The 10,408-nt window shown below is 42.3% G+C and overlaps 1 pseudogene; it reads left to right on the top strand.

The window, feature by feature from the left end:
• Positions 1-7,161: 7,161 nt before the first annotated feature.
• LOC105730587 (ferritin heavy chain-like) lies at positions 7,162-9,266 on the top strand (annotated as a pseudogene).
• Positions 9,267-10,408: the final 1,142 nt, after the last annotated feature.

Consider the following 10,408-nt stretch of genomic DNA (forward strand, 5'->3'; position numbering starts at 1 on the left):
TCACTTGAGGTTAGGCGGTCAAGACCAGCCTGGCCAATATGGTGAAATCCTATCTCTACTAAAAATACAAAACTTAGCACGTGCCTGTAATCCCAGCTACTTAGGAGGCTGAGGCAGAAGAATTGCTTGAATCAAGGAGGCGGAGTTTGCAGTGAACTAAGATCGTGCCACTGCACTCTAGCCTGGGTGACAGAGTGACACTCTGTCTCAAAAAAATAATAATAATAATAAATAATTTTATATTTCTTATAGAGATGGGGGTCTGATCTAAATTTTATTTTTAATACATAAAATTATCCCCTAGGATCAAAGGCTTGGTTTGGCTAAAGACAAAAACGTAAACCTTCTCTATAGTTAAATAGTCCCTCTTTAATAGTATTCACATGTAAATAAGTAAAAGAAGACAAGTGAGATACTGGCATTAGAAATATGTCTTGAGGACCACTAAATGTATTTTTAAAAAATATGAAGTGCTCCTTCCCATGATCAATACCTTAAATGAAGTTGGCCAAATTTCTTTGATAATCTGGGAGTTTTGTTTAAAATACAAATACCCAGGGCCCTCCTGTGGAGAGTCTAAATTTCATAGGTATGTAATGGGGCCCCCAGAAATCAGTCTTTTTTAACAATTTTCAGGTGGGACCCAAATGGTGATTGTTTTAAGCTGCCCATCAATTAACTAATTAATGGTCAGCTAGTACTGAGAACCACTGCAGGAACTCAAGTAAAAATTTTCTCATGAAACTATTTTTGGCCTAATATTTTTCACCTGGAACAGGTTAGGTCATGGTGCAAAAAGCCAGGTTCTCAACCTGGAATGTTGCTTTCTTGCCCTTTGGTTTCCTGGAGGGAATAAATGTGTAAGGCATTTCTATCAAAGATCAAGTTTTGCGTCATGGCACAATGGGGCATGAGCTGCTCCAACAATAACAATAGGACCATTAGTCAAAAGACCTCTCAGGAAAAGGGGAAACCTGTCACAGGATGACGACAATTACCCAATTATTCTGAACTCAAAAAGTAAACCTTCAATATTTGTCTGATGGCATCAGAATTATGGTATGATCTGGAGAAGCAATTAGCATATTGGAATCTTATGCTGGTACAAGGTCAGGGTAAAATAAAGGTGGGCTCTGGAATGGATGGTGGGGAGGGTGGAACTAGAAATGGTCTTGCATTTGAGTACAAATATGGTGGTATCAACAATTAACTTTCCATTAAAAAAATAGTTTTCCTGTTTATACATATGCGCTGGTGGAAAATATTTGATGTTGTTGGATATTACGTTTGGAATAGGACTTCCTTTGAGATAAGGTAATTTAAGATGATAATTTTAATTCAGAGAGTGAAATGTTCTATCTTTTTAAAAATCAGTTTATCTTGAAATCATACATGATTTCCTACCTCACTCCATCCACTTGCTTCCACGTTAAATCTCAAGAATAAAATCCAAGCATTTCGCCAAAGCATTCTATATTGACCTCTGCCCAAAGATCTAGAAAAGGCCAGTCAGGCTTTGAAAGGGCTGAGGTACTTGGGTTCATTAAGTTGTTTAATATAAGCACTAATTTTTACAATCATGAAATAAAAGTAGGTGTTTTCCAAAATGAACAGTAGACAAAGATAGAAAATAATATAGGCTTCTAGGACACATACCCATGGGGACTTTACAGCTAAGAAGTCATTATTTTGCTAAAAATTAGTGTTGCAAAGTACCATTCATTGTTAGCACAGCATCGGCACATAGGCGTCACCGGATGAATGTTTGATGACATTAGTTTTCTTTCGTAACTGCCCATGTCTTTCATTAAACAATGACCATCAAATAAATCATTTCTTACAAAAGAATGATTTGAGGAATGACAGGCTGCAAATGAACAAACTAAAGTTCATTACATTACATTTTTAATAAGAATTTTAAGCACAATAAAGATTTTATATCCAAATATATTACGAAGAAATGAATGCTAATGCTATGTTAAAAGGTTACCACACTAGGTTCATCTGCCTCTTACTTTTTTTTCTCATATCCTAAGTCAAAGGCTTTTAAAAAAATCAGGTCTGAGATACATGTAATCATCCCCATTTTAGTGTCCGTGAAGTCTTTGGGCATCCCTTGGTCTCTGGCCCCACTGATCTTGATGGAAGCCTGGTCTGTACTGGCTTGGGAAGGGAGGCATTGCAGCAGGCTCTGCATAGGTCCACACTTCACTCCCACCCAATCCTCCACTGACTCAACTCATCTTCAACATCTCCTTGTGTGCAGGATAAAATAACTGTGATGTACAGAAAAACCTACCCCAAGAAAACAGGAATAAGAACAACCTCCCTCTCTCCTATCACCTGAATTCACATGGCTATTTAAAGTTAGCAAATTCAAAAATATTAGGATTTAGTACCTCAGTTACACTAGCAACATTTCCAGTACTCAATAGCCATCTGTGCCTAGTGGCTACCATATTCACTATTGCAGGCATAGGAAGGTCTATTGGACAGCGATAGTCTCCAGAGGGATGGCTAAGGAGGGGAATAACGGTCTCCTAACCACTTGACATATCAGCCAAAGAGAAGGAAAGAAACAGTGCAGTCCCCTTTTTTCTCAGAGAACTGCTTTACTCCCACCAAATCTACCCCAAGCGGATTCCATCCTTTCTCTTCCCCAAATATTTCCTCCTTCCTGACCACAGTGGGGAAGGGAGTGGTAGTGTGTGAGAAATTTTGAAAGCAAATTTTAAAAACCAAAACAATGCATACATCTTGTATTTTGAATGGGCCAGGCACATTGGCACAGTGGATCTTACCTGTAATTGCAGCACTTTGGGAGGCCAAGGTAGGAGGATCGTCTGAGGCCAAGAGTCCAAGACCAGCCTGGGCAAGATGGTGAGACCCTGTCTCTACGAAAAAAAAAAAAGAAAATTTAATTAGCCAGGTGTGGTGGCACACTTCTGGGTCCCAGCTACTTGGGAGTCTGAGGCAGGAGGATCCCTTGAGCGCAGCAGTTCTAGGCTGCAGTGAGCCAAGATACTGCCACTGCACTCCATCCTGGGTGAGAGTGATAGCCCTCATCTCTTTAAAAAAATAATAATAATAATGTGATATGCCTGGATTTGCATTGCTGGCTCATACTTTAAACCAGCTCACTGAGGTAAATTCTATATGAAAGTTGCTCTTGTAGGTGTTCCTCATGGGTACATTGATTCCATTAAAATTATTTTTGTAAGCCAATCATCATACTGATTGTTACCTGGATTTCATATTCATGCTGCTTTAAGTAATAGCCTTTAATTTAATTTCAAAGATTGAAAATAATTGTTTTAATATTGATGAAGATCAGTCTTGCTTCTACTCTTAAATAAAAATCTGATCGGCAACAATCCTACACGTATTAGAATATTAAAAGAATAATAATCAATAGTAATGAAGTCATTTTTCTCTTCATTTCTGTAAAGCACACCCTTCTATTTCCAACAAACATGGGTGAAGCTGAATAGACTGACTACAGTATACATTAGTAACATTCCCCAATATTCAAGTGTTCTCCACTTCAGGACACACAAAGATTATAATTCCCCCATCTGCCTTATTTTATACATAGCTATGTAATTATTTCTGGCCAGTGAGAAAAGGAAGTGAAATGCATTGCTTCCAGGCAAAAGCAGTACTTAGCAGTTCTTGATTCCATTTTTCTCTTCCACTTTTTGATGAGCCCTGAAGTGCTGCAGGGGCAGGTCACTGCCCGAAGATGGTGAAACCTCCATCTCTCTAAAACATGATCTTTCTCTGCTGGCATAAGAAACTGTTACTGCTACTTTGAGATATAAAACCAGATTTTTCCATGTGTCTGTCAGTTAAATACCATTATTTAATTCTTTTAGGGCTCTTTTTGAGAGTGGGTCTCCAGTAAAACATTATGATGTGCTATGGTTGTTTTTGGGGTTTTGGTTATTTATTTATTATTTATTTATTTATTTATTGGTGGAAGCAGAGTCTTGCTATGATGTCCAGGCTCATCTCAAACTGGACTCAAGTGCTAAGCCTCCTACCTCAGCCTCCCAAAATGCTAAGCCTCCCATCTCAGCCTCCCAAAACGCTGAGATTACAGCATTTATAACCTTGTTTGTAATGACACATTAAATCTTGTACCATAGATTTAATCATATACAAACACATCAGGCCAGTGGTTCATGCCTATAACCCCAGCACTTTGGGAGGCTGAGGCGAGAGGATCACTTGAGCCCAGGAGTTTGAGACCAGCCTGGGCAACATGTTGAAACTCTGTCTCTACAAAAGATCAAAAATTAGCTAGGTGTGGTGTGGCGCCTGTAGCCCCAGCTACTCAGGAGGCTGAGGTGGGTGGATCATCTGAGCCTGGAGAGGTCAAGGTTGCAATGAGCCAAGATTGTGCCACTGCACTCCACCCTGGGTGACAGATTAAGACCCTGTCTCAAAAACGTGCGCGCCCATGCACACACACATATCATAGTCTCATGTGCCTGAAGCTGTCCTTTCAGTACCATCTTAAATGTCATCCGGGCCCTCTGACACCACTGCTGTATATTATGTGTGTGTAGTTGAGCTTCTTGTGGATCCCTCCCTGTCACGTCTTCCCTCCTATGCTCATTGGAGTGGACCTCCGTTGTGCATAATATGATACACTGTTAATTATTCATATTTAAGAGAGCAAACTTCTGGGAGGGAGTTTTATATTACTCACCCTTATTCCTCCAATGTGTAGCACTTTGTCTGAGAGAAGATAACTACTAATAGTTTGCACGGAGAATAAACAAACAGATGTATTTAAAAGTCTGCTCATACCTAGCATGATCAAGAGTCACAAAGAACCAACTCCCTTCCTTTACAATTAACTTCATGCTATTGTTGCCATATTTTAACACTCCTAAGATGACTGCCAATTAGCATACTATACTATAAAGTAAGAGAAAAGTAAGCCACTTGTTGAAAGTCTTTAAAGGTAGCATTAGGAGAAATACCTAATGTAGATGACAGGGGATGGATGCAGCAAACCACCATGGCATGTATATACCTATGTAACAAACTGCATGTTCTGCACATGTACCCCAGTATAATTAAAAAATAAATTAAAAATGGAAAGAACACTGGACTGGGAATAAAAGGCTAATTCATTCATTCAATACACACACTTGTCAGCCTTCTCACCATGTGCTAGGTATTATACTAAGCCCTGGGATGTAAAGATAAAGCAAGCACAGCCCTAGAGAGTTTCACCGTCTGATTAAATAGAAAAGTAAATTACTTAAGTGCTCTAATTAAAAGAAACAGGAGACCATGACAGACCAAAGGAGGGGGAATTACTTAATCCAGGCTGGGAGGCTTAGAAAATTCTTTCTGGAAGAGCTACATTGTCCAGGATCTTGAACAAGATAGCATTTAACATGTCAAGAAAAGGATAACAAAGACATCCAATAGAGAAGATAACATTCATGGAGTATAAAATTGTGATACCGTCAGGGAACTGAAAGCAGTTAATGTGTCTAGAGCCTCCCATCAGGAAAGTCAGAGAGGCAGCTGTGGAAGAGGAGGGGGAAAGGCAGGCAAGGGCCAGGTCATGATGATCCAAGGGGCCTCAGTTCTGACAACAAAGTCATCACAAGGTCAAAAGCCAGCTGGCTATCTATGAGATATGCAGCAACACCTGAAATATATTGCCATTGAATTGCAATATACACCTTGCAATGAACTCCTGTTCCTGCCCAGCAACAGGAAGGAATGGCCTACAGGGAGAGGCCAAGGAGTGGCTTAGAGAGCTTTAGCTCCTCTTTAATACCTATATTTATTCCCTCTTCCAGGAGCTATATCTCAAATGAAAACACAACCTTTTAAAAATAATGTACTTGTTATACAAACAGCTTCAATGCAAGCCCTTGAATACCCTTCCCAACTGCAGGCCCTCCCCTGATCCCAATTCTGACTTTGAAGCAGTATTATATTGTGGTTCAGCTCACAATTTCTGGAATCAGATCATCTAGATCCAGATTCTGCCTCTCTTACTTACCAGCATTATCATCCTGAGCAAGATGCTTAACTTACCTAGGCCTTAGTTTACTCATCTGTAAAATGGAATTATAAACAGCACCTCTGTCACAGGCTTGTGAGAATGCAATGACTGCACAGCACCAAGCCCAGGTCTGGCGCAGGGCAGCATGCCATCTGTATTCCATCTAAAGCTCCACTGCAATCAAAGTGGTCCTCACTCCAGCAGCTCCCATGTCACATGGACATGAGTGAGAAATGTCACAGCTTAGGCCCCACTTCCAACCACCTAAACCAGAATCTGCTTTTTAACAGGATGCCCCAGGTTATTCACCTGCACGTGAAAGTTAGAGAAACACTGCCACAAAGTTATCATCTAGCTGCAACATTCTAAAATTTTAAATCTCATCCTGTTTATTCAAAGTAAGAGTGCTGAAGGCATTGGTTCTTGATCCTCACTGGACATCAGAATCACATGGTGAACCTCTAAAAAAAATAACATATGCCTGGGCCCAACCCCACCAACCCTATGCCACCTCAACCTCCCTAGGGATTCTGATTCTGTTGACCCAGGTGAGTAGAACCCAGGAATCTTTTTTTTTTTTTTTTAAACAAAGCTTCCCACATGATCTAATGAGACTGAGACCCACTGGTTTAAAGAAAGCATTAAATTCTGACAGTCTTCATGGAGACTGGGCTTATCAGGAAAGGAAACTGAGTCGGTAAAAAGAAGCCAATCTCTGAGTTGGGGAAGAAGTTCCAGTGAGTCCTGCCAGGTGTTGAAAACCTCCACTGTTCTCCTCTCAGGTTGCAATGGCCTTACCTTCTCCACGTCTGTTCCTGTGGTTTCTACTGCAGTCCTTCACTCCCCGCTCTTGACGAAGGCACTTGACTCTAGCCTGGCACATTCACCTTCATTGAACCTCCATCTGCTTCCTCCCCAGCAGCAGCCATCTATGGCTCAGGGACTGTCTGGTGACTCAGTCCCGACTGCCCAGTGCCTCACTGCATGCTCACCCACATCCTGTGTTTTTGACCCAAGGCTGGTCCTGATGAGAACTAGAAGACACCTTATCAAGGCCATAATCCTGAGGAAGAAAGAATGCAAACTTTCCCCCCAACACAGAAGGCTCAGCAGGTTAGGGAGCAATGTGCCTTCTTGAAGACGAGAGAACCAGCTTCCACGAGCTGCAGCTGCTGGCCGTTACGTCCCGGTCCTCCCCCACCCCACGCCAACTAATTTTAGCAGCAAAACATCTAATAACACAGAAGAAAATTAAACAATTAAGTGTTGCAATTGTGCTCTTTAATTTCGAAAATTTCATAGCAAAAAGGCTCTGGGATTGACCCAAGGGTTAGGAAACACTGATTTTAAAACTTGCTCTTATAAATTAAATCATTGGTTTATTAGCACTAATTCTAAGTGCAATAGGAGGTCATTGAAGGGTTTGAGCAGAGTTCAAATGTAATCTAATTTGCATATTTTAAAGACCCCCTCTGGTTGCTATGTGGCAAATAGAATGCAGTGGGCAAAAGTAAAAGCAGGCAGACTAGTCCAGAAGTTAAAGATGGCGGGAAGCTGGACTTGGGTGATGACAGCAAGGATCAACAGAGCCTGTGAGATTCAAGAGATGTTTTAAAGGTAGAATTAACAGGACTTGCTGATGGATTCAATTTGGTGGGAGGAGAAAAGAGGAACTTAGGATAACTCCTAGGATTCTGACTTGAACCTCTGGAGAGAGCCATTTACCATAATGGAAAAGACTAGCAAAGACAAGGTCTTTGAAGAGACCTGCTGAGGTGTTCTGGCAGCCACCCAGCAATAAAGGGGAAGGGGTGAGCGAAACCACCAGGTGGAACCTGAGAGGAGCCAGGAGCCTGCAGGAGCAGATATCCAGGTTTGCTTGTAGCCTTAGGAGGATCTAGCAGCCTGGAATGGAGCCTCAAACATCAACGCATTTCTCCAGGTCCCAATCTTTCAGTAATGAGGATATTCGTCAGAGAATCAAAAGGCACACAAACACAGAAGGAAAAAAAAAGACACAGATACAGCAATAGATGGAGCTTGGGCACAAGCAATGAAGCAAGGACTAAGACCCTGGAACCTAGGCAGGGCAGGACGAGAGACATAGTAAAAGAGTCTCTTTTCTGGCAAGGGACGGTGGCTCATGCCTGTAATCCCACCACTTAATGGAGGCCAAAGCAGGAGGACTGCTTGAACCCAGGAGGCTCAGGCTGCAGTGAGCCATGGTCACACCACTGCACTCCAACCTTGATGACAGAGAAAGACCCTGTCTCAAAAAATGAAAAACAAACAAACAAAGATCATCTTTTCTGAGATGTACTCCCAGAATCTAGCATAGTCCTTGCCCATGTTGGGTACTCAGGTATTTGCTAAATAACTATATTTATTTAACGAATACTTATATAATGCTTACTGTGTACCAACAACCATTCTAAGTGCTTCAGAATATTAACTTGCTTAATCCTCACAACAACCCTATGAAGTAAAAACCACTGAGACGTTCTTCGCCGAGAGTCCCCGCGGTTCCTGCTTCAACAGTGCTTGGACGGAACCCGGCGCTCGTTCCCCCACCCCGGCCGGCCGCCCACAGCCAGCCCTCGGTCACCTCCACACCGCGCCCTCCGACCGCCCCAAGCCCCCCGCCGCCGCTCCAGCGCCGCGCAGCCACCGCCTCCGCCTTGACGACCGCGTCCCCCCTCGCCCTTGCGCCAGAACTGCCACCAGGACTCAGAGGCCGCCATCAACCGCCAGCTCAACCTGGAGCTCTGCGCCTCCTACCTTTACCTGTCCATGTCTTACTACTTTGACCGCGATGATGTGGCTTTGAAGAACTTTGCCAAGTACTTTCTTCACCAGTCTCATAAGGAGAGGGAACATGCCCAGAAACTGATGAAGCTGCAGAACCAACGAGGTGGCCGCATCTTCCTTCAGGATATCAAGAAACCAGACCATGATGACTGGGAGAGCGGGCTGAATGCGACGGAGTGTGCATTACATTTGGGAAAAAATGCAAATCAGTCACTACTGGAGCTGCACAAACTGGCCCCTGACAAAAATGACCCCCATTTGTGTGACTTCATTGAGACATTACCTGTATGAGCAGGTGAAATCCATCAAAGAATTGGGTGACCACGTGACCAACTTGCACAAGATGGGAGCACCCCATTCTGGCTTGGCAGAATATCTCCTTGCCAAGCACACCCTAGGAGACAGTGATAATGAAAGCTAAGCCTTAGGCTAATTTCTCCATAGCCACGGGGTGACTTCCCTGGTCACCAAGGCAGTGCATATATGTTGGGGTTTCCTTTACCTTTTCTGTAAGTTGTACCAAAACATCCACTTAAGTTCTTTGTACCATTCTTTCAAATAAAGAAATTTGGTACCAAAAAAAAAAAATTGTTATCCCTGTCTTTCAAAACCAATCAAAACTGAGGCATGCCAGATGAAGTAATTTGCCCAGGGTCACATGGTAAGTAATGGCAGAGCCAGGAGTGGTCTCCAGAGTTCATGTTCTCAGCCACCATGCTATGCTCTGAATGAATAAATGAAGTCAGAGGTACTTCCTGTACTGAGATAGAGATTTTTATTTATATTTATTTAGAGATGGAGTTTCACTCTTTTCACCCAGGCTGGAGTGCAGTGACAAGATCTCGGCTCACTGCAACTTCCACCTCCTGGGTTCAAGCGATTCTCCTGCCTCAGCCTCCAGAGCAACTGGGATTACAGGTGCCTGCCACCATGCCCAGCTAATTTTTGTATTTTTGGATGAGACAGGGTTTCACCTTGTTGGCCATGCTGGTCTCAAACTCCTGACCTCAGGTGATCCGACCGCCTCGGCCTCCCAAAGTGCTGGAATTAAAGGCGTGAGCCACCATGCCCGGCCTGAGATAGAGATTTTTACAAAGTTCTCACTTTCAAGCTCCTGCAAAATGCTGGTAAATTCAAAGTTGTTGTTGAGATCAAATCCAAGTGAGTCTGAATCCACCCTTCTATTCTGTGCAGTCACCACCAGTGACTTCTCATATGAGACTTGGATGCCTGAAGACATATAAAGGCAACACTACAGGGCCACTTCCTATCAGGATGACACACACTTCTTTTTCTCATGTCAGTACAAATAGTTGAGTTCATGGTGAATGATCATCTGTCTCTTCTACTCTTCTCCACTCTATACATAGGTATGAGTTTGATACATTGACTTAATTTGTCTGAATCCTTTTAAACTAGTGGTGTTATTTTCTTTACGGCTGTTTTAAATTTATGTAAATAGTATTATGATAAATATATCACTCTTACATACCTTTACACGTGGTGTTATTTTCTTTATGACTGTTTTAAATTTATGTAAATAATATGATAAATATATCACTT

Source organism: Aotus nancymaae, unplaced genomic scaffold (assembly GCF_030222135.1).
Source record: "Aotus nancymaae isolate 86718 unplaced genomic scaffold, 86718_ANA_hifiasm-v0.15.2.pri h1tg000008l, whole genome shotgun sequence".
Taxonomy (NCBI): domain Eukaryota; kingdom Metazoa; phylum Chordata; class Mammalia; order Primates; family Aotidae; genus Aotus; species Aotus nancymaae.